The sequence below is a fragment of the Mesocricetus auratus genome, unplaced genomic scaffold (genome assembly GCF_017639785.1).
Source record: "Mesocricetus auratus isolate SY011 unplaced genomic scaffold, BCM_Maur_2.0 Super-Scaffold_100001, whole genome shotgun sequence".
NCBI lineage: Eukaryota > Metazoa > Chordata > Mammalia > Rodentia > Cricetidae > Mesocricetus > Mesocricetus auratus.
Window position 1 is genome coordinate 3,693,928 of NW_024429187.1, and position 23,963 is coordinate 3,717,890.

The following is a 23,963-nucleotide window of genomic DNA, read 5'->3' on the forward strand; positions in this document are numbered from 1 at the left end:
GGGAAGCTTCGGCTGGGGTAGAGATGTAACATCAAGCATTCATGGATGTCCAGGGAGCGCGGGCTCACACGCTGCTGGCCAGAGGTACTAGGAAGGCACAGGCGGGAGCCCGACGAGGATGCACCTTCCCCTGCCTTGGAAAGGTAGATTGGAGAGGGTGGGAGTGGGTAGGTATCCTGGAAATGAATATTTCCCCATCAAGGAAATAAGCCAAATACAAGGTGTGTCTATAGACTATATATGGAGCAAAGAGGGTGTTTTTTCCAGGCAATAGAATGTCAAAGTTCATCATGATAAAGGCAGTCGGTGTCATTTTCTTCTTTCTTTTCTTTCTTTCTTTTTTTTACTTTAAAGAAAAAACAAAAAACAAACACCAACAAACTCTTATTTTGTGTTTTTGAGCAAGAATGAGATAGGGGATAAAAAAATCCCTTTGATTTCTGGGTCTGAAAACTCATTGGCAAGAGTGTGTTAAAATTTAGGACGATTTGTTTGGTAGCACAGGTCTAATACAAGTGATGACCTTTTAAAATCAGCATCCAGCTATGTTTCTCTTTGCAGTGAAGCTTTTAAACGTTTATAATAATTAAAAGGTATCCCACATCAGTCTTTCAATGAATGAAGTCAGCATACACATACCTTCTTTGCTTTGCTTTTCCTCCTTTAAAAAAATTTCCCGATGACTTCTTAAGGCTGTTTTAGCCAGATGCCTAGCCCTGGTCTCTCCACAGATCCTAAACCAGTGTACCTTGTTTTAAGTTTTTAGCTACCCATTCTGTACTGGCCAGACAAACCCCTTAATTCTCCCAGTCCACTAAGTTCTGTGACCCCCATCATAAACCAACCTGCCTGAGGTTTTCTCTAGGCTGTATTCACTGACTCTGCCAGAGGTGCACTGGTCACTTCTGCTAAAGGACCCACCTAATTAGAGTGGGCCATCCAAAAGGGAAAATGTGTCAACATAAGGAGGAACTTTACAGTGTAAGGACCATCTGGTCTCAGGAAACAGTTCTCTATCTTGAGTGCGAATCAAACTCTGGATGTTCTCCTAGTGGGGTTTTCTAGATAAAATTCAGATAGCAAATGACTGTGTAAAGTGGTTCTGAAGTTTGAGCTTGGCATGGTGGAGCACACCTGTAATCTGAGCACTTGGTAGGGGGAGGCCGGAGGATGGGGAGTTGAAGGCCAGCCTTGCTCACACAGAGACTTTGAGGTCAGCCTGGGCTGCACAGTGACTCCCAAACAAAAACGGTCATCAATTATACTCCACGAGGCATGGTGACACATACCTTTAATCCTAGTGCTCATGAGGCAGGTGGATCTCTATGAGGTTCAGGCCAAAAATAAAAAATAATTTTAAAAAGTCTCTTGCTCTTTACCTCCACCTCCTAGATGAAGTCTTGCTGGCTTTGAACTCCTGGGCTCAATAAATCTCTGACTTTAATCTACTGTCTAGGTGGGTCCACAGGCTTGTGCAACTGCACCTACCCTAACTTTTTGGTTAAAGGGAGGCCTTAAACTCAGGCTCTGGAACAGCTAAGCAGGAATCTACCAAGCAATGCCCTCCCTGCTGAACTTGGTGGGTTAAATGCTTGCTCCAAGAGTATGAGTACCTGAATTTGGATTTCCAGAACCTGTTTTAAGAGCCGGCATTGACAGTGCACATTTTTAATCCCAGAGCTGGTGAGTGGACAGAGAAAAGTAGATTCTTGGATCACAGTGACATCCATGCCAGCTAACATAGTGAGCTCCAGGTTCATTGAGAGGACAGGCAATAAAAGATGCCAGTGATGATCTCTGACCTCCATGTGGACATGCATGGATGCATGCACACAGGACACATGTATACACACAAAAGATTCTACTAGTGAATGAACACCTACCATTTAATCTTTAAACAGTATTAGGTTTGAGCCAAATTATTGGGATATGTCGCTGCCGACAGAGGTCCCGGAGGACAGGAATGGAGTAGAAAAAGTACTGCATGTTAATGTCGTAACTGTTCTAATATCATAGCACTGTGCCTTATTCACATTTGTGGTGCTACTGGTATAAACAAGCCAAGTGTGCAGCCAAATATACTGCCATACAATTATGTCCAGTATCTGAAAATAATAAATGACTGTTTCTGGCTTGTGCACTTATCATAGTGAACTTTCTATTGTATGCTTTCTGCTATCATCCTAGGGTGTATTCCTACTTAGATATGTGTATAAAGTTAACTGTAAAAGAGTCTCAAGTTAGTCCTTCAGAATGCATTATTGTCATCATTAGAGACAACTGTTCTAGGCATGTCACTACCCCTAACCATCTTCCTGGAAGACCAGATGAAAGGTGGAGGCAAAAGATGTCATTATTTTTTAGTTGTCATTACATTTTTTAGTGCCTGGATAGAAGCCAGAGCCTTGTGTATGGTAGGCAGGCATACTAAAATTCAGTGGATCTTAGGCTGGCCTTGAACTTAGCGAGTAGCTGACCTACAGCTTGAAGCAATCTCCCTTCCTCAGCCTCCCACACACTTGTATTACAGATGTACACCACCACACCTGGTTCAAATAATGCTGAACTTGATCCTTTGTAGACTAATGCCTGTGTTTGGAACTTGGCTTTGAACAATAGCAAAAAAATGTTTTTAAAGTGGTTTTTTGTTTTGTTTGGGTTTTTTGTTTTTTTGTTTTATGTGTATTGGTGTTTTGCCATGGGCGTCAGGTCCCCCTGGAACTGGAATTACAGACAGTTGTGAGCAGCCATGTGGTTACTGGGAATTGAACCTGGGTCCTCTGGAAGAGCAGTCAGTGCTCTTAACCACTGAGCCATCTCCCCAGTCCCAAATGTTTTTTTAAAGTAAGAAAATTAAAACAGAAGGGCTGGTGATATAGGTAGAGTGCTTATCTAGCATGAGCAGGCTCTAACTGTGATCCCCAGTGCCACATAAACCTGATGCATGCCTGTAATCCCGGCACTCAGGAGGCAGAGGCAGGAGGAGCAGACATTCAAGGTCATCCTCAGCTACAAAGCAAGTTTTGAAGCCAGCCTGGTCTGTAGAGACTATCCCAAAATGAAACAAAACAACCCCCAGACAACAAACAAAAATGACCTCACAGATTAAGCACATAAAGAAAATATTTTTAAATATCTATACAATGTGTTCTAAGCGAGATCTTACTGCTAGAGTTTGAAAAGGTTTTGGGTTTTTTTGTTTTGTTTTTTCTTTTTCTTTTTCTTTCTTTCTTTCTTTTTTTTTTTTTTTTTTTTTTTTTTTAAAGCAGGCATAGTAGCACATGCCGGTAAACCTAGCACTTTCGAGGTGAGGCTCAAAGTCATTCTTGGCTTCACAATGAATCTGAGGGCAGCCTGGGTCACATAGTTGGAGGGAAAAAAAAGGGAAAAGTATAAAAAATTTAATGTTATAAAAAAGCCAGTACATCGTAGAAGTTAATTTATTATTTAAGAAAGGAACTGTTTAAAATGAATGCCATTTAGTCCAATATGTATCGAGTGTGCAATAATGTGTGTCAGTGGTCTCATTCATTGCCTATTCCACACTGAGTACCCCAGGGCAACTCTCAGACAGGCATGTTCTGGTCCTGGTCAGAGTCCTATACAGCTACAGCATTTTGTATTTGTGTTTGTTTATTTTGAGACAGCAGAGTGACCCTCAAACTACTATGTAGTCGACATGGCCTTACACTTGGTGTTCCTGTCTGACTCTCAGGGCTGACACAAAAGCTTCCATCTCGTATCTCTTCTGTAGTATTTTTACTCACTGATTCATATACCGTGTAAGCTATTCTGCAATATTTTTACTTTTCTGGGCTTACATGTTTGGATACACAAATATTATTGTTACAATCACTTAAACCATTCAATTTAGGGCAAGCTGTTCAGATTGAAGGCTAGGAGCTGCAGCCTCTGTCCTGAAGTCTAGATGTGCTAGGCTCTGTAGTCAGCTCCGTGGTGCACACACGGTCACAACACGTTGGTCAGGTGTCCCTGTGATCAGCAACACATGACTGTGTATCTGATGGAACCAGACTCGATCACCGTAGCTCTCCTGTTGTGTGAGGAGAGACAGGGAAGTCCAGCATATTAGGAATAATTAAGGGAACTGAATGTCACATTTGCTACTTACTGCCTAAGGGACTAGATGTGGTGGGAAGATGTGGAATTCTCATTCTAGGGTGGGGGGGTCTCTGACGGGCGACCCAGACTGATGGAAAAGGGAACTGTATTCTTTGACAGGAATACTGACCATGATTAAGATGATAATCCTCACCTCACGATAAACTTTGACTATCTTGTATCCTCTCCATGATCCTCCGGAGCTAGGGACCCAACCCCGAGCCTTGGGCATGCTGGGCAAGTGCCCTACCCCTGAGTCATATCCCATCCCCCCTCTCTCATTGTTTCTTCCTCCCTTGCTCTATCCTTATTTGTTTTATTGTTTTCCTCCAGTCTCTGATGTACCCAGAGCCACATTATTTATATAAATGCAGACTATGGTTTCATTTCTGGTGAGAGCAATCCTTTTGCTCTGTTTTCTTACCCCCCTGCCAGAAATTTCCCAGCTTCCTTTGTCCTATATGGATTTAAATTTTCTGATTTTAATTATTGTTGCCTTTAAAGAAATAACAGGAGAGGCCAGATGTGTGTGGCACACACCTGTGGTTCTAGCACATTTGAGGCAGAACCAGGAGGGTCAGGAGTTCAAGGTCATCCTCAGCTTTGCAGTGAGTTTGAGCCCAGTCCAAGCCACATGAGACTCTGTTTTGAAAATAAAAGAAAAAAGAAAGAGAAAAGGAAAATAGGAAGAAAAGAAAGGGCCAGGCAGTAACGATGGAAGAATCATCCACGCACAAGCTTCTGGATCTGAAGCCCAGCAGAAGTAATGATAATAAAATGGGATCCTTACCTCACATTTTTCACTGGGATAAATTCTTGAAGAATAAGAAAGAATGTAGTAGAGGGGCCGGCAAATTAGCCGAGTAGGTAAAGAGATTTACTGAGCAAAAGCTGGTAACCTGAGTTCAATTCTGAAACCCCTGTACAGGTGGAAGGAGAGAACCAAATTTACACACTTGTCTTCTGTCTTCCACACGTGTCGTGTCTTCAACCTCTCTCTCTCTCTCTCTTTCTCTCTCTCTCTCTCTGTCTGTCTCTTTCCCTCTATACACCACACACACACACACACACACACACACACACACAATTATTTAGAATTGAAAGAAAAGAATGGAGTAGAAAAATATAACATCATAAATATACACAAGAAAACCTGAGAGAATTTTTAAAAATTGTGTGTTGTGCCGTGTGTGGCATATGTACTTGTGTGTGTGTGTGTGTGTGTCTGTGTATGTGTCTCTGTGTCTGTGTGTCTCTGTGTGTGTGTAGGCCAGAGGTTGAGGTCAGGCGTCTTTCATTCATCATTTTCCACCTTTTTTTTTTTCAGACAAGCTCTCATACTGAATCTGAAACTCAGCAGTGTGGATAGGCTGGCTGGTCATTGCCTTCCAGGGATCTGCCCAGCTTGGACCTTGCTTTTGCATGGCTCCTGGGGATCCAACGAAAGTCTTCTTGCCCGTTTTTACAGGCACTTTTCAAACTGAGCCATCAGCCAAGCCCCCAGGGAAAACTTTAAAAATTAAATATCAGAATGGGGGAGATATTTCTAAGTATGACAGAAAAACATAAAATTCATAAAATAAAATCACAAGAAATTTGATGACATAAAATTAATTTTTAAGTGTAGAATGCACCCTTGAGCAAAGTTAAAAAATAAGATTATGGTGATTGCACAGTAATGTGAATGAGAAAAAAATTTTTATAGATCGGCAGGTGGATAACTGTTTTGCCTTCTTTTTTTTTTTTTTCCGAGACAGGGTTTCTCTGTGGCTTTGGAGGCTGTCCTAGAACTAGCTTTTGTAGACCAGGCTGGCCTCAACTCAGAGATCTGCCTGCTTCTGCCTCCCGAGTGCTGGGATTAAAGGCGTGCACCACCAATGACCGGCCTATTTTGCCCTCTTGCATGTATGTTCACTAAGTACATTCCTGGTACCCTCAGGTGAGAAGACCTCATTAGTTCTCCTGGAATTGAACTTACTGAAGTTTGTAAGCCCCCGTGTAGGAGCTGGGAACAGAACTTGGGTCCTCTGTAAGAGCTGCAAATGCTCTTAACTGCTGAAACGTCTCTCCAGTCTCAATAATGTAAATGTACTTAACGCCAATGACCTGCGCGCGTAAAAATAATTTTAAATGGTTAAATTCAAGTTACGTGTCTTTAATGACACACTCAAAAAATAAAACCCACAGAGGCAAGGATGGGGAGATGGCTCAGTGGTTAAGAGCACTTGCTGCTCTTGCAAGAGGGCAAGAGTTGAGATCCTCACACCCGTGTCAGACAGCTCTAGGCCCTTTTAGCCTCCTCAGATACCCGTGTTCACCCGTGCACATTGAGACACACATGCAGACATAACTAAAAATAAATTAAACATTAGAAAAGCAAATCCACAAATTGTATTAGAAAATTAAAGTTTGTTCATGTTCTATCTAAAAAAGAATTTTGCACCGTCACAGTACTCAGATAACTGGAACAGTGGTTTGATTTCAAGCTCTGACTGCTTGGGTTTGAGTCCCAGTTACTTAACTTTGGGGGGGGGTTGTTTTGTTTTGTTTTGTAATTGAGTCTCAAGTAGCTCAGGCTGACCTCAAGCCCACTACGTAGCTGAGGATTGCCTCTACCACCTAACTTCAAGCAACCATTTTGAGGCTGTGCAGTGGAAAATGTCTGTAGTCCTGGCCCTGGGGAGGTGGGGATGTAGGATCAGGAGTGTGAGGGCATCCTTGGCTGTGTGTCCAGTTTTGGGCCAGCTTGTCTGTGTGAGACCTTATCTCACTGTCTCCAGACAACGGACTAATGAATATGTGTGCAGTACTTAGCGCAGCACCTGGGATAGAGAAATACTAACAGTTAGGTATTTATAAATAATATAAACAATGGCACTCCCCTGATCTTCTTTTGTCTTTTTAAAAATTATTTTCTTACAGTACCCATAGTCAGAACTCTGCTAATGTTGTACATCTTTTGTCTCTCTTTCTCTCTTTCTTCCTTTCTTCCTTCCTTTTTTTAAAGGATGGTCTCATGTAGGGTAGACAGGCCTTGAATTACTGATCCTTCATGTGTCTGTCTCCAAGTACTTGGATTATGGGCCTATGTCTCTATGCCCAGGATTCATTTTCATATTCTCTCCCTCTCCATCTCTCTGTCTCTCTCTCTCCTTCATTCCCTCCCTCTCTTTCTCCTTTTGGTTTTGAGACAGGGTCCCCGATGCCCCCAAACTCACGGTGACACTTCTGCTTCTATCTTCTGAATGCTGGGTTAGAGATGTGGGCCACCTTGCCCATGTCTATTTTATAGTTTTTATAATTGCCTTTATTATCCTTAAGAAAAACAAAATTTTGCTGTTATTATTCCACTTTATTGTTGGTTGTTGCTTTGTTTCAATGCTGGTGGGTCTTGCTATGTAACCTTTGCTGGCCTAGAATTCACTATGCTGGCCTTGAACCATGGTTCCCTTGTCTTAGCCTCCAGAGTGTTTGGATCGCAGTGTAGGCCACCACATCTAGCTTTTTTATTAGGTTAGCTCTGTTTCTCTATTTGTGTTGAGAAAGAGCCTTGAGGCTCTGTAGTGCACTCTGAAATCAAGGTGATCCTCTTGCCTTAGCTTCCATCATGCCTGGCTGAAAAACAAATGTTTAAAATTGACATTCAGTAAACAGAATCAATATACAAAATGGCTAAAATGGCAAATTTTATGTTTTTTTTCTGAGATTAACACAACTTTAAAAATATGGCATTTGTTGGATTTAAGCTTATCCCTAGTGATTTCTGAAATGATCTAGCATAGGTTTATTTGTAGTAATGAGTAACTCAGTAATTCACCCACATACAAAGACAATATTGAAGTAGAAAGGATTGGGATCCTTATATCAAAGTGGTAATTTATTAGCTGGTAACAGTCATTCCTGCCTGTAATCCCAACACCGAGAGATTGGAGCAGAAGGACGATGGATTTGAGACAACTTTTTGCTACACAGTGATATCCTCGCTCAGACAAACAAAGGAACAGAAAGACCATTGCTGTGTGTGGTAGTGCCTGCTAGGAATCCCAGAACCCCAGAGGTGAAGGCAGGGGTTCAGTTACAGGCCAGTTTCCGCAACATTGAGTTGGAGGCCAGTATCCACACGGCCATGTCTTACTCTACAATCACCAACAGAAAATTAAAACCACCCCCAAAACAACACCAACAAAAAACAGAGAAATCTCAACCAAGCCAACCCCCCCCACTAACAAAAGACTGTACACACACACACACACACACCATAAAGTTTAAGTAAGTTGAGTCAGAAACAGCAGCACCCCAAAGCGAGCATGGCTATTCTTGAGTTTCGCTGTTTCTTCTCTCCAAGGCTCAGTGACTTCTCCAGCTTCACTGGTGACCAAGGAAGCAAGGAGACTGGGCTGTGGGATCTGTGAATAATTCAGAGTCAGAGTCGGGACAGGATCCCTGGCTTCAGAAGAGCTAAGCCTTGTCCTAGTGGCATCACTACTCTACTGTAGATGCCCCGGGTGGCCTGCAGTCCCTCAGCTGCCTCTCACAGGTCTGCCACCCTGCTTCTAGTGCCGTTCCCTACCAGGAACCTGAGTTACTTGCCCTCACACTGTAGTCTGTTCTTAAAGTTGCAAGTAGCTTTTTTTTTCTCAAGCATTTGCCCAGGTTCAGGCCACAACACTCAGCTAAAGTGTCATCTGTCATTTATTTCATGACATGTGAAATGTCACATCAGTGGAGAAGACTATTATACTATTATAGGTGATAGCAAAACTTAGGAAAATGTTAAATCCCTTCAACCCCCACACATATACATATACCACTCACACATGTACACATACCACACACATATACATATATGTACACACACATACACACCACATACATACTTATACATATATCCACACACATATATACAACACACACATGCACGCCACATACATAACACCACACATACAGACACATAACACACATACTACACACACATACATATACATACATGGATATACATAAACACACAGCACACATATACATATATGCACATACACACAAATACACGAATATATAGGCTTATATACACATAGCATACACATTCTTATATACTGTTGGTTTAGAATGTATATTCTTTGTTTTGCTTTTTTTTTTTTTTACAAATTTCCCTTTTTGGAAATAAGCAGATGTATTTTCTAGAATGCTCTTGTACTGTTACATATTAGATTTCTTTTGAGACGAAAAAGTCACTGAGCAAAACGTTTTATCCTGGGTATGGCGCTTCTCACTTGTAGTCCTCCCAATTAGGAAACAGAGACGGGGGATTGCCAAGTGTTTGAGGTTAGCCTAAGCGTCATCACAAGACCCTGTCTTCTTTACTTTTTAAAAACATCATGTGTATGTGTCTGTGTGAGAGTGTATGCCACATGTGTATGGGTGCCTGTAGAGGACAAAAGAGAGTGTCTGTAACTCTGCAGCTGGGTTACAGGTGGTTGTGAGCCCCTTGTCAGGGGTGCTAGGAAGAAAGTACTGGACGCCCTGGAGAGCAGTGAAGACTCCACCACGGGGCTGTTTTCTAGCTCCAAGACTCCGCTGGATTTAAGATTACAGTATGTACAGAATGGTAGTGTAGACACTAAACACGCCTCTAGGACTGGGGTATATGCTCAGTGGGGAGAGGGGCTCTGGTGTGTGAATTTAATCTCCAGCAATGGGAGGACCAAAAACATGAAGCACACCCTTAGCAGTTTTGATTTATTAGAATTTGGCTCTGTTGTCTGAGCACAAAAAGCAGTCAGAGCCATGTTTATGGAAAACACTCTGGCGGGAAACTTAGGGTGCATATGCATGCTTAAAATTGCCTAGAACTGGGCTTCTAAACCTGTGAGTCTCCGCCCCTTTGGCAAACCTCTATCTCCAGAGATTATTTAGATTACGATTCATGATAGAGTAAAATCACAGTTATGAAGTAGCAACGAAAATGATTTCATGGTCGGGGGTCACCACAACAAGACAGGCTGTATTAAAGGGCCACGGCTTTAGCAAGGCTGAGAACCTGGAAGATGACTACCTAAGACGTTAGTACTTCCCTCTTTCCCTGTGTTCTCTCTTCCTCCCCAACTCCTCAGCTCTGACTCTGTAGTCCAACCTGACCTAGATTCCTACGTAGCTCAAGATGACTTTGAAGGTAGTAGCGATTCTCCTGCCTCAGCCCTAAGTGTTTGGATTATAGTTACAAGGCACCAACCACGCTCTGCTCCCAAAGCCTTCCCTGACTTGTGCCTGAGCCTGCTCTGCCCAGACCCTCCTGCTCCAGCAGCTGTCCAGCTTCTGGAGCTCATTTTGTTTCCTGCGCCTCACTCCCAGGTGATTGGCGGGGTGGGGGGAGTGGGGGAGCTGAGAGGTGGTTGTTCTATTTCCCCTTTCAAAGGCATAGTTTTTTTTTTAACTTCAGAGCTTTATTGTGCCGGACAGAGGGCCACACTCTGCCTGCCCAGTCTGAAACTTTTAAATTGGATTTGCTCTGAGACCCCTAGAGACCCCCATGGTGCCCTCCAATGCAGTTTGAAGAGAGTGCAACCAGGAAAGCTTACAGCTTCCTCCCTTAAACACAGGCAGCAGAATTTACAGTTCCCCTTTACACTGCAGGTAAAAATCACACTGGTATTTATCACTAAGCCAATTTTTCCTTCTTAAATGTCTTGCTACATATTTCCACTGTTCCACTGTCCCGGTGACTTCTCCCGATTTCACGTTGTTTCAATGTCTTCATCTTTCTTTGGATTTTTTTTTTTTTTTTTTTTTTGTCTCAAGTTACTCTTGGCTGAGGTTCACTGTCCAGTTTTTCTGGACCTCAGGCGCCCCGCACTGGAATTTCTGAGACTCCTTTCAGAGCTTTTTCTCACTTGTTTTCTCTTCGCTGCATGAGGCTGGGGAATCTCGCTCTGTCCTCCAGACCTGGAGCACGTTCTCTTCCCACTGACTTTGCCCCTAGACGTAGACTTCTTGGCTCCATCATTTGGGTTCGGCAGCCCCGTCTCCTCGGAGGCCTTCTTGTCTTCATCCGCCTTTATCCCAGGCTTCTCTGCCGATGTCTGGGCTGTTCTTCATTGGTGTTCTTTCTGCATCTGGAATTGGGGGACGTCTCTGATCTGGAGTGACCGAATCTTTTACGCCAGCTTCTACTTATTTCCATTTTCATGATGTTGCTAATCTGCTCTTCCCCGGGATCAGTTCTGTTTGACATGATTCCCAGGTGTTTCATTTTCACAGGCTCAGGTGACCCGTGTCTCTCTCTCTCTCTGGAAGCAGCCCTCTGATTCTTAGGTGCAGGCTTGTCGTTCATTGCTTCCTGCTTTGGTGACACATCGCAGGCCCCTGGTTCTTGAAACACTTCCAACTCTTGCAGACTTCCTCAAAGGCACAGCTCTTACAGGGCTGTCCCTGTAGCACAGGGGATGATACCCGGCGGGAGGGTTAGTATACTAGTTGGCAGGAACATGATGCAGCGGGTGACATTGCTTCTGTAGTCAGGAAACAGGGCAGGTAATGAATGATGGTGTTCGGCGCACTTCCTCCTTCTGTTCGGGACTCTGGTCCTCCATGGGGCGCATTTAGGATGGTGTTGTGTGACAAAACTTTTCCTGGGGAGATGCAACACACACATCTACTCACCCCGGATGGAGAACACACAACAGAACAATGTACAGACACCACCCCAAGTCCAACTTGGAGAGTTTTATTGGGGTTACTTCCAGGAATATAGATGAAGGGGGTCACTTACAGGAGCAGAAATGACTCAAAGACAGCTGCATCAGCAAAATCTCACCCCAGCACTGGTGACAGCTCACAAAGCTGGAAACCTGGAGCACACTGCACAGCTGCAGGAGGCTCATCAGGTTGGAGAGTGTCCTTCCAGGTGCCTCATTGTCTAAACCCCTTCCAGGCAGGCCAGCTGGCATCTGCTGCTTCCAGGCAGCTGGTCTGTTCTCAGAGCCTTCTTTGTGGTTCTGAGAGGGAGTCTCAGCTTTTATTGCTTCAGGCAATTATTACTTACTATTCTGGCAGGGAGGGGCCCAGTGAATCTTGTTGGTTTCAGGGACTTCCTGAAGCTCTTTTGAGTTGTTTGTATTCCTTCTTTAAAAAAAAAAAGCTTCCTTGCATGATGGAATATTTTAATCTCCGTGAGAACCAGAGAGAGAGAGAGAGAGAGAGAGAGAGAGAGAGACTCTTAGGTATGTAATGGTTCCTCTTAATAGCTTGACAGAATCTAGAACCTGAGAGATGGACTTCTGGGCATGCCTCTGGGTAATTATCTTCTATGTTAATTGGTGTGGGATGACAAGGCACCGTTCCCTTGGCGGAGGATCTTGGGCTGTGTAAGAGTAAAGAAACAGATCTCAGCACCAGTGCACATGCATTCATTGCTGTCTGTTCCTGACTGAATGGAGTGTGACCAGCAGCCTGTCTCTTGCCTTTGAGACTTCCCTTTTATGATATTCTATAAAGCTTGGAACTGTGAGCTAAACAAAAATCATTTCTCCTTCAAGTTGCTTTAGTTACAATATTTTATCATAACAACAGGAAGTAAACTAAGACAAAGTGATTCTACAACTTGTCTAATTGGCAGTGTATATACATGTGTGTACATATGTATATACATATTGTACTTATTGACTTATTTATTTTTAAATAGAAACAAAGTCTCTCTGTACATGGCCTTGGCTGGCCTGGAACTTTCTATGTAGACTAAACTGGCCTGTCACTCACAGAAATCCATTTCTCTCTGCCCCCTGAGCATTGGGATTAAAGGTGTGCACTACTACTCCTGACTTCATATGTAATTTTCAAACATTTATTTCTCTGTGTGTGCACATACAGGAAGATTAGAGGCCAACTTTCAGGAGTCATTTCTCTCTTTTCACCAGGTGAGTACCAGGGATCAAACTCAGAAGGTCAGGCTTAGTGGTCAGTGCCTTTACCCTCTGAGCTCTCTCAATGGCCCTGAAGTTGACAGTATTAACTATTAAACAAAGTCTCAAACTCACCACATAGCCAAAGATGACCTTGAACTCCTGATCATCCTGCCTTAACCCCCAAATTCTGGGATTACAGGTAGGTATTACCATGTCTGCTCTTAGGAACTGATTTTTTTTTCTACACAGGGTCTTTTCACTACATAGTGCTAGTTGACCTGGAATTTGCTATATACATCAGGCTGACTTCAAACTTCCTCTTCTTCTCTCCAATTCTGGGATTAAAGGAGGGTACCATCATACCTAGACCTTGGGGATGGATTTCTTTTAAAGTCCCTGTTTTTTAAAAAAATTTATTTATTTATTGCTAACACAGTTTGACCTGGAGAAAGATTTTAGATTTTAGCTCCTACATCTTTGCTCAGTTAGACACCATCATTTGGGCCTCAAACTGTCAAAGCGTAAAACTGAAGTTCTGAGGCCCCTTCATAGCATTTAGCCTTTGGAAGTCTTACCTAATCCTCTGTAGTAATTGCATTCCTGTCCCTCTCGTGCAGCAGACTGGAGCCTGTGAGCACAATACACTAGTCATGTTGACGATAACAGTCTGACCTGAGAGTGGTTACAAAACGAGGCAGTGTTTGTTTGGCTCTTTTAAGGCATCAAGTTATAGTGTCACGTGATTTTCTTTTTCTAATAAGATCATATGCGTTAATTGCTCATCCTACACGGTGGCACTATTGTTTTTCCTTTGACTCCTGTGGATATGTGGCTTGTGGCCACAAAATTAGGAACTTAGTTTTCTTGGAAAATAACCTGATCTATGGCAGTGGAATGCATGATGCGGATGAGGAAATTGGAACCCCGGGACTGTAGCCGGAAGGAACCTATAAGTCATCTTGTCTAATGTCCCTGCAGGAAATCACAAATTAGACTTTTCTCATCTGCAAATGGAAAGATTGGGTGAGTGACCTCGTGCACCCAAAACTCTGTGACCTAGCTCAGGTCAGCCAAGTACAGAGTGGCAGCTAAAGACTGGCCAGCTGCCGGGCGGTGGTGGTGCACGCCTTTAATCCCAGCACTCGGGAGGCAGAGGCAGGCAGATCTCTGAGTTCGAGGCCGGGCTGGACAGACAACCTCCAAAACAATACAGAGAAACCCTGTCTCGTAAAAACCAAAAAAAAAAAAAAAAAAAAAAAAAAAAAAAAGACTGGCCAGCTAATGGAAATCTGAGAAACTCACAGAGGCAGGAGCTAGTCTCGCAGGCTGCATCTCCGGGCTGCCAAAGATCAAGGAATATGAGTTTGGGGATAATGTTCCTGGTAAGATCCCCTGTGGTGAAAAGATGGAAGGTGCTCGGTTTCCTGTGGTTTGTTAAGGCATCCCTGAGTTAACGGCACGACAGTTATACCTCCCTTATGTGCCATGGAAACCAAACACACGGCACACCCCTCTTAACTCATCTGCAGATGTTACATAGAAAAACGAAGAAAAGAGAATCTAGAAAAGCCCTGAGCTTGCTCCAAATGGGACAGGAGAGGCAGGGGTAAAGTCAGCCTGAGCTACACAAGGAGTTTGAAACCAACGGGGGCTTCATGAGACCTTGTCTCAAGAAACTAAAACAGGGCCGTGGAGATTGCTCAGCAGGTAAAGGCTGCTGCCAACCCCGACAAGCAGAGTTTGCTCCCTGGAACCCACATGTAGAAAGAGAACACTGAGTCCTGCAAGCTGTCCTCTGCCTGCCGCATGCCCGGCTGTGGCGCGTGTGCGTATTAACATGTGCTACCCATACCCAATAAAGAAGCGAATGGAGTAAATGGTTTGGAAGGAAACGGTGATATTAATTACTATGTGCGTATTTGTTTGTGTGTATACTTGTGCACACATATGGAAGCCAGAGGTTGAGGCTGAGTGTCTTCCTCACTCACTCTCCAGCTTATTTCTGAGACCGTCGTCCTCTGAGTCTGGAACTGCTCGGCAGATGAGCATCTTGAGCTTTTTCTTTAAAGATTTATTTATGTTTTCATGTGGGTGAGTGTTTTGGCCACATGTATGTCTGCACACCACATGTGTGCCGTGTCCCTGGGGACCTGAAAGGGGTATCAGAATCCTTTGGAACTGGAGTTACCTATGTTGTTAGCTACCATGTGGGTGCTGGGACCTGGGTCCTCTGTAATAGCAACAAGGGATCTTAACCACTGAGCCATCTCTCCAGTCCAAAACCTCTATTTTTATTTTTTAGCCAGGAGGTGGTGGCGCATGCCTTTAATTCCAGCACTGAGAGACAGAAGTAGGTGGATCTTTATGAGTTCAAGATCAGCCTGGTCTACAGAGTGAGTTCCAGGACAGCGAGAGCTACTCAGAGAAACCCTGTCTAGAAAAACAAACAAAAAAATATGTCTGTGTATGTGTATATTTGCTCATGTGTATGTTGGGCCCTCAGAGGTCAAAAGACTGTGTCAGAACCCCTGGAGATAGAGTTATAGGTGGTGGGAGCTGTCTCATGTGAGTGGGTGCTGGGTCCTTTGTAAGAGCATTTTTGTGTTCTTAATTATTGAGCCATCTCTCCAGGCCCCAGACCTCGAACTTCTGATCCTTCTTCCCTCACCTCCCAAGCATAAGATAATGAGCATATGCCGCCACACCCAGCTCAGCTGAGCGTCTTTCTTTATCTTTCCTCAATATGTTGCTCAGCGTGCACACACACACACACACACACACACACACACACACACACTCACAAAATATTAAAAGAAAAACTATAGCTTCATGGAGTGAAACAGATACAGGATGGCGTGCTTGGACCATCAAACACACAGCAGTCACAGTGATGTGATTTAGGTTTTTGTAGAGTGATACCCCAGCGAGAGCTAGGCATGCAGGGCCAGAGGCTGGGAGGGCAGTTCAGTGGTAGAGGGCTTGCTTAGCATGCATAATAAACCCTAGGTTCCGCACCAGCGTGGAAGGGAGAGAGAAAGGCCGGCTTGGGTTACATAGACTCCTTCTAGAGTCAGTATGCTGAGTCAGAGGCCTCAGGGGGTGGACCCCGTAGTGGCTACTGCTCCACCCGGTTACTGGTTTTAGCTGGAGTTCCTTTTTTATTGTCATAATAAGTGGCCGCTTGTGCTATTTTAGGTTCAATTGGTGTTTTTCTCTTTGACTGTGTAAGCAAATCACCTTCCCATGGGAAAAAAAAAAAAAGAACTCAGCATTAAAAAAATTAAGGAAGGCAGTGGTGGCCATGCTTTAATCCCAGCACTCGGGAGGCAGAGGCAGGTGGATCTCTGTGAGTTCAAAGCCAGCCTGGTCTACAGAGTGAGCTCCAGGATAGGTTTCAAAGCTACACAGAGAAACCCTGTCATGAAAAGCCAAAAACCAAACCAAAACCAAAACAAAAACTTAATTGGTTAATTAATGTGTATGTGTGCGCATGCGCGCACTCGAGTGTGCTTATGAGCAAATGTGTAAAGGTCAGAGGACAACATTGGGAATCAGTTCTTTTCTTCCAGCCTGTCCAGCTCTAGGGTTTGAACTCACGTTGTCAGGCTTGGCAGCAAGCCGCTCTAACTATTGAGCCATCCTGTAGGCTCTCAGCATTTTGTCGTTGTTGTTTGTTTTTTCTGTGTTGTTTTACATTGTTTTTATTTATGTATGTGTTTGCCTACACGCATGTTATGTGTACCACATGCATGTGGAGGTCAGAAAAGGGTGCAGGACACCCTGGAACCAGAGTTATGGACGGTTGTGAGTTACCACATGGGTGCTGGGAATCAAATCCAGGTCCCTGGAAGGAGCTACAAGTGCTCTTAACCACTATTTCTTGTGTTTTCTGAGTTAAGGTCTAATGAAGCTCAGGTTGGTTCTAAATTACCTATGAAGCAGAGGCTGTCCTTGAAATCCTGATCCTCCTGTCTCAGTCTCTCAGAGGCTGGAATTGTGGGCTCGTGCCATCACATCCGCGGCCATTTTTTCTCCTAATTTTATATCGCCTTAAAATTATTAGCGTTATCCGTCTTTAGACCGTTTGCTACCCTGGCTAGCCTTGCACTTTGCTCCTCTTGGTTCAGCCTCCCGGAACGCTGCGATTGAAGGTGTTTGCTCCCACCTTCTGCTGTTTCTTTATTTCTTTAACTTTGTAAGAGTCTTCAGATGGGGCACAATAAAGAGGAGCAGCTACGCGAGGATTTTTGTTGTTGTTTTGTTATTTTGGAACTTGAAGATTAGCAAAGAGAGCCCCCTGCTGGCTAAAGTGGCATAGTACTAGAGTTGGTCCGTGGCCAGGCCAAAGGCCACCATGGGTGTTACCCATCCTTGGGTTTTTCATTTAGCAAATTGACGCTGTCCTGTTTATTTCTCCGGCTTTCAACTCAGGTTTGTTTGGAGCTTGTGAAAGTAATCCGTAACCCCCAACCCAGTCTCCCTGGCCATTCTTGTGTAGCTGAAGATGGCCCCGAACTTCCCATCTCCCTGCCTCTGCCTCCAAGGGTTAGGGTTCCAGGTGAGCACCCCCACTCCAGTCTTAGACCGTGCTAGGCGAGCCCGCTACTAATGGGGCTGCATACTCAGTCTCCCATTGCTTTTTTTTAAATATTTCTGGGGGTAGGTGGTTCTCATTGGATATGGGAGCTCACACCTGTAGTTCCATCCTCTTTGATATGGAGGGTTGCTATGGATTTGAGGCCAGCCTGGGCAACACAGTGAGTTATTAGCCAGCCTGGGCTACAGAGTAAGACTCCCTCGCCAAAACAAAACAACAACAACAACAACAACAACAAACTAAGTACCAAAGAAGAGCTGATCGTGGTGGTGGGGCACATACTTAACCTTTGCCTCAGCTACACAGTGAGCGCAAGATCTTTCCCAAAAGAGAGAAAGAAAAAAAGTGAAAAGGCTCATCTCTCATACTTCTTGAAAATAGTAACTCTCAGCTCTGCGCTGAAGTAACTCCCACATCTTATCTTTCTTCCCCTTTTCTGCTCCCCTCCACGGTCCTGTGTTTGTGGTCCCATGTCCCCACGTCCCTGTCTCCCCACCCCTCCACCCCCACCCCCGCCACTGCCCTGCCTCCCCCCCACTGCGTTGCCCCCACTGCCCTGTGTCCGTGGCTCCGTTTCCCCGTGTCCCTGTCCCCTCACCCCGCACCCGCACCACAGCCCTGCCTCCCTTCCTAAAGAAGACAAAATAAAACCAACCTTCATTCAAAAGAGTGGTGCTGATGCAAAGTGAGCCGGAGGTTAGTGGCTGCTTATCTCCGGGATCCCGAGCTGAATGCCAGGGCTGGCGCCCATTGGTGCCACACATACTTCCTGCTGGTGGCCCTGGCTGCCTCGTGGACCGTGGGAAACAGGGCGCACAATGGAGGAGTGATGGGTTGGTTATCTACAGGAGAAAAGGGGCTCTACTGGGACCTTCGGTGGAGCCTTGATAACAATGAGTTTCTCTTATGTACTTGGACTGAGAACTTGACCCAATTACATTTTTTTCCCTGAAACAAAAATCTTATATAGATAAGGCTGGCCTGGAACTCTTGATCCTCCTGCTTCTAAAGACGATAGGCATATGCTACCCCTCACTCCTAACTGGTGTCTCTCTGAATAATCTTTATTATTATTATTATTTGAGACAGGATCTCACTATGTAGCTCTCACTGTCCTGAAACTTGCTATGTAGACCAGGCTGTACTTGAACTCACAGAGACCCACTTGCCTCTGCACCCTTACAGCTGGGATTAAAGATGTGCACCACCATGCCTGGCTGCCTGGCTCTCTGCTTAAAAGCATCTTTTTTTTTTCTGGAAAAAATTAATACATGTGAAATGAAGAGCTAAGTAAAAGTCCTACATGAAATAATAGTTATGTCAGTATTTTATTACATTGTTTCTGTAGGATATGATACACTGTCTACCCAGGAGCAGAGGGCCTGTGTGTGTGTGTGTGTGTGTGTGTGTGTGTGTGTGTGTGTGTGTGTGTGTGTACTTTTGTGGGGGTCAGAGGTGGCTAGCAGGAGTCTTCCTTTATTGCTCTATACCAGTGGTTCTCAACCTGTGGACCGCTACCTGGCTGGCTAACGTCCACCTCCAAAAACATTTACATTGTGACTCATGACAGTAGCAACACTACAGTTATGAAGTAACAACAAAAATCATTTTATGATTGGGGTCACCACAACATGAGGAACTGTATTAAAGGGTCATAGCTTAGGAAGGTTGAGAACCATTGCTCTACACTTTTTAAACCATGGCCTCCCATTGAGCCCAGAACTCTCCAACTGTCTAGAAGGGCCGGCCAGTGAGCCATGGGATCCTCCTGTCTCTGCACGCTGAGATTACAGGTGTGCTTCACCATACATAAAGATGTCACAGGGCATCAAGCCCAGGACTCCATGTACACTGGCAATCCCTCTGCCAGCTGAGCTGTGTCCCCAGCCCAGAAGCAGCACTGCCTGTGACAAGTAGTTCATGTCAATGCTCTGTGCAGATAGCTTCAACTTGTACTTCCTCTCCAGAGGTTGTCCCACGTCCTTCTGGGAAGCCCCCATGGCTGTGTGCCCCATACAAGCACCTGGGTTCATGCATCAGCCGCCTGGCAGCATCTGCACCAACCTAAGCGATTTTTCTCCATCCTCTAAATTACTCTAAATTAGCTGGGCATGGCTAATACACCGCTGCTCCCAACACTTAGGAGGTGAGGGTCAAGGTCAGCCGGGGTCATGAGATCCTGTTTCAAAACTAATAAAGGGCTGGGAAATGGCTCAGTGAGTAAAACAGCTGTCCCATAAGCACAAACGCTGGAATTTGGATTCCCAACACTCAAGTGAAAAACTGGGCTCCCTGGCATGCGCCTGAAATTCCCCTGCTAGGGAGGCAGAAACAGGCAGATCTCTAGAATTTACTGGCTTGCCAGCCTAACAGAATCGGTGGGCTCCAGGTTCAGAGAGACTGTCTCAAAAACTAAGATGGAGGGCTGGCAAGATGGCTCAGTAGGTAGAGAAGCTTGCTGAGTAAGCTTGCTGGCTGGAGTTCAGTCCTGGGAACCCACATACATGTGCAAGGAGAGAATCCCACATACATGTGCAAGGGGAGAATCCCACATACATGTGTAAGGAGAGAATCCCACATACATGTGCAAGGGGAGAATCCCACATACATGTGCAAGGGGAGAATCCCACATACATGTGCAAGGGGAGAATCCCACATACATGTGCAAGGGGAGAATCCCACATACATGTGCAAGGGGAGAATCCCACATACATGTGCAAGGGGAGAATCCCACATACATGTGCAAGGGGAGAATCCCACATACATGTGCAAGGGGAGAATCCCACATACATGTGCAAGGGGAGAATTCCATGAAGATCTCCTTTGGGTTTCACAGGAGTGCCGTGGAGCTCACACACATCATGCACATTACTATTACAGTAGTCATGAGCGCAGTTTAGAAATATATACAAATGTAAGGTGGGCATGACTGAGGAAGACAACACACACACACACACACACACACACACACACACACACACACACACTGCAAAGTAAAAGTTTTGTGGGTTTACCTTAACTTTGAACGTATCAAAAGTTGCCTCTTACTGTACCTGTCCTTACTTTCTTGGTGTAATATGGTACATTTTACTGCAGGTACAATCTCTTAATCCAACAGGTGAAATATTTAATTCTAGGGATTTCAGATACTATAGTGAGCCACATTTTACATTTTACTTTATTATCCTCCCCTCCATGCTGGGGATCAGACTTTGGGCCTTACACAAACTAGGTAAACATTTGGTACTGATCACCTATATAACCAGCCCATAATTATACAGTTTTATAAAAACAAAGCGTCCTTGTAAGAGTTTCAAACTACATCCTGCAGTTTTCAATATTTCAATACTGTTTGTATACCATTTATTTGTTTATGAACAGGATCTCATATGGTCCAGGCTGGCCTTAAACTCATGTAGCCAAGGATGACCTTGAACTCCTGATCCTCCTGCTTCCACCTCTAAAGTGCTAGGCTAACAGGTTGGTGCCAACTCTCCCAGCTTCATTGTTGTTTTGCGACAGGGTCTTGCTATGTAGCTTAGGGTGGCCTGGAACTCTCTATGTAGACTGCTTGAAATCATACTCTTTTTCTACATCTGCTTGCAGGGGTCTGGGATTGCAGGGTTAGGGTACCATGCTGGGCTACACTGTTGATGTTTGCTGGAGTTTATGAGTGATAAATGTCTCCCTCTGTTGTTGCCACACAATTATATTTTGGGGCAGATGAGATAGCTCAGCAAGATGGATGGGGTTCAGTTCTCAGGACCTACGTGGTAGAAGGGGAACTGAGTCTTGTAGGTTTCCCTCTGACCTCCACACACATGCCTTGGCACGCCTGCACCCACACACATATGCAAATAATAAATGGGAAAAAACTTTTCATTTTTGGTTACTTAGGGGCTGCTCACAATGTATGCTGGACCATAGTGAGCCCTGAGGTGGTCACAAAAGAAGCTTGCCTTGGGCCCATCTGTCTCCTGCTGCTGTCCACAAGATGGAGAAGGCGGCAGAAGCAACCTGAGGAGGCGTCTTTGTCTGTAAGGATAGAAGGCTCATTGTGGAGGAGATACAGGAGCTATATAGGCGAGGCCCTACCAGCCCTGCATCTCTTATCTCCAGAATTCTTTTACAGAAAAGAAAAATAAACTTTTATCTGGTTTACGCCACTACTGTTTCTGGGCTCTGTTACTAGCTGCCAAATGCAAATCTTAACTGATAGGGAAGTCCTTGACGGACTTGAGCTTGGGACGGGATTCTGCCCATTTGGTGGCTCTGCAAGGGTGGATTTGGGGGAGTGAAGCATCCTGGAGAGCGCCCGGACGTAAAGATGGCTTGGCAGGTGGGGCACACAGTGAGAATACGCCTCCCAAGGGTTACCGATTTCCCTTTCCCCCAGGACACCTCCGCTGAAGTACTGTTACACAGTGGCTCTTTAAATGTCTATTGATGGAGTAATTTGAAGTCTGCTGCTATTGTCGACTGTCCTCAAAGCTGGGCCATTGAGTAGATGGGTGCTCTTTGTGCCCAAAGAAGCAGCAGATGAAGGACGGAGCAGGAAAGGGGCATCGGCGTTACAGGAAAGGGGCATCAGCGTTACAGGAAAGGGGTATCGGCGTTACAGGAAAGTCAAGCCGACTCCCTGGAGGCAGCTCTAGGGAAAGGAAGTTTTGTTACATGCGATTGTCTAAGAAGATACATTCGAAGTCTAGTGAAGATTGCTTTTAACTGGGTAGCAACGGTAAATAATGTCCAAAACCTATACCCTGATGTAATTTATAAAGTGAATTCATATGCTACGGATTTCTAAAAGGGGGGAGGCATGGATTTTACTAGCTTTAAGGCACATTTGATCACACTGAGAACGGCTGTCTCTTCATGGTGAACTCACCATTGTGAGGTGAAGAAGGACGTTTTACGTTGGACGTTTACTGTTTACATGGACTGTAAAAACATGACCATGCTCTGGTTCTAGCTCATTCTCTGAACCTAGCACTTGGGAGGTTGAGACTGGAAGATGGCTAAGAGTTTAAAGTCAGCAAGGGTGACATGGTGAGTTCCAGGGCAGTGTTAGGCCCTGCTCTCAAGAGATACAAAAAAAAAAAAAAAAAAAAAAAAAGTTCAGTTCCACAGCACACACAGTAAAGCAACACAGAGGGTGTAATTTTACCACCTTTTTCTGTTGTGTCCTAACAGTAAGAAACCTAAATCCAGGGCCAGCGAAATGGCTCATCAGGCTAAAATGGTTCCAATGAAGCTTGACAACCTGTGTTTGATCCCTGGAGCTGACTCCTGAGGACCATCTCCGCCTTCCTCACTGGTACCTTTGGTACCCACACGTCTGGAGGTACACACATCATCTCTTTCTCTCTCCTCCTCTCTCCTCTCTCTCTCCTTCTCTCTCTCTCTCTCTCTCTCTCTCTCTCTCTCTCTCGTGCACACTCACACACACGCATGCACACCACCACCAACTATTACTACTACTGCTACTAATAGATTAAATGAAAAACATAAATCTTAACGCCAGGACATTGTGAACTAAATGTGGTAGCTTACTAGTCCATCTTTTTGTTTTCTTAGAACCTGAGTTGGGGGCTGGAGAGATGAGTCAGAAGCCAAGAGCACAGGCTGCTCTTCCAGAAGACCCAGCTTTGATTCCCAGCCCCCAGGCAGCTTCCAGCCAACTCCAGTTCAGAGCTCTCCTGGCCTCCCTGGGCACCAGGCACAAACATGATGCACGGATACGCATGCAGACAAAGCGCCCATGTGAATAAAATAAATACATGAGTCTTTTAAAAATATGAGTTGGGACCCTAAAGTTCCTCTCAAACTTGACATGGACAAGTAATTTGAAGCTTCAGTCCACCTTCAAATTTCAAGTCTGTTGAAGCACTACCCTTCAGCCTTTCTTGTCGCTTAGGGAAAGACAGATGCTACCTGAAATATCTTTTTAATTAATCATGTCTCCTCATCCTTTGCCTTGGTTTCATTAAAATGACATGCAAGAATTCAAATGCTACTGCATATTCAGTTGCAGACTTCTACACTAAAGGATTTTATAGTAACATGAGTTAACCTTTCAATTTATTCAAGGTAAATTTTCTTTTTTTCTTTCTTTTCCTTTTTTTTTTTTTGGTATGGCTGTTGCTTGTTTTTGTTCTCTTCCATCCTTCTGTCCTTCCCTCCCTTCTTCCCTCCATTCCTCCCCTCCTCCTCCTTTTTTTTTTAAAATTCAGTCTTACTATGAAGTGCTGGTTAGCCTGCTACTTACTATGTAGCCCATAACTCTTGGTGATCTTCCTGCATCAGCTAGGTTTACAAAGCTTGTGTCACCATGCTGGGTTTCAGATATT

The 23,963-nt window shown here is 44.5% G+C and overlaps 1 long non-coding RNA gene across 1 annotated transcript; it reads left to right on the forward strand.

The window, feature by feature from the left end:
• The first annotated feature begins 9 nt into the window (after positions 1–9).
• Positions 10–23,624, forward strand: LOC121139675. Its single transcript, XR_005876572.1, has 3 exons — positions 10–143; positions 22,807–22,957; positions 23,191–23,624. It is a non-coding gene; the product is annotated as an uncharacterized LOC121139675 (long non-coding RNA).
• The last annotated feature ends 339 nt before the right edge of the window (positions 23,625–23,963 follow it).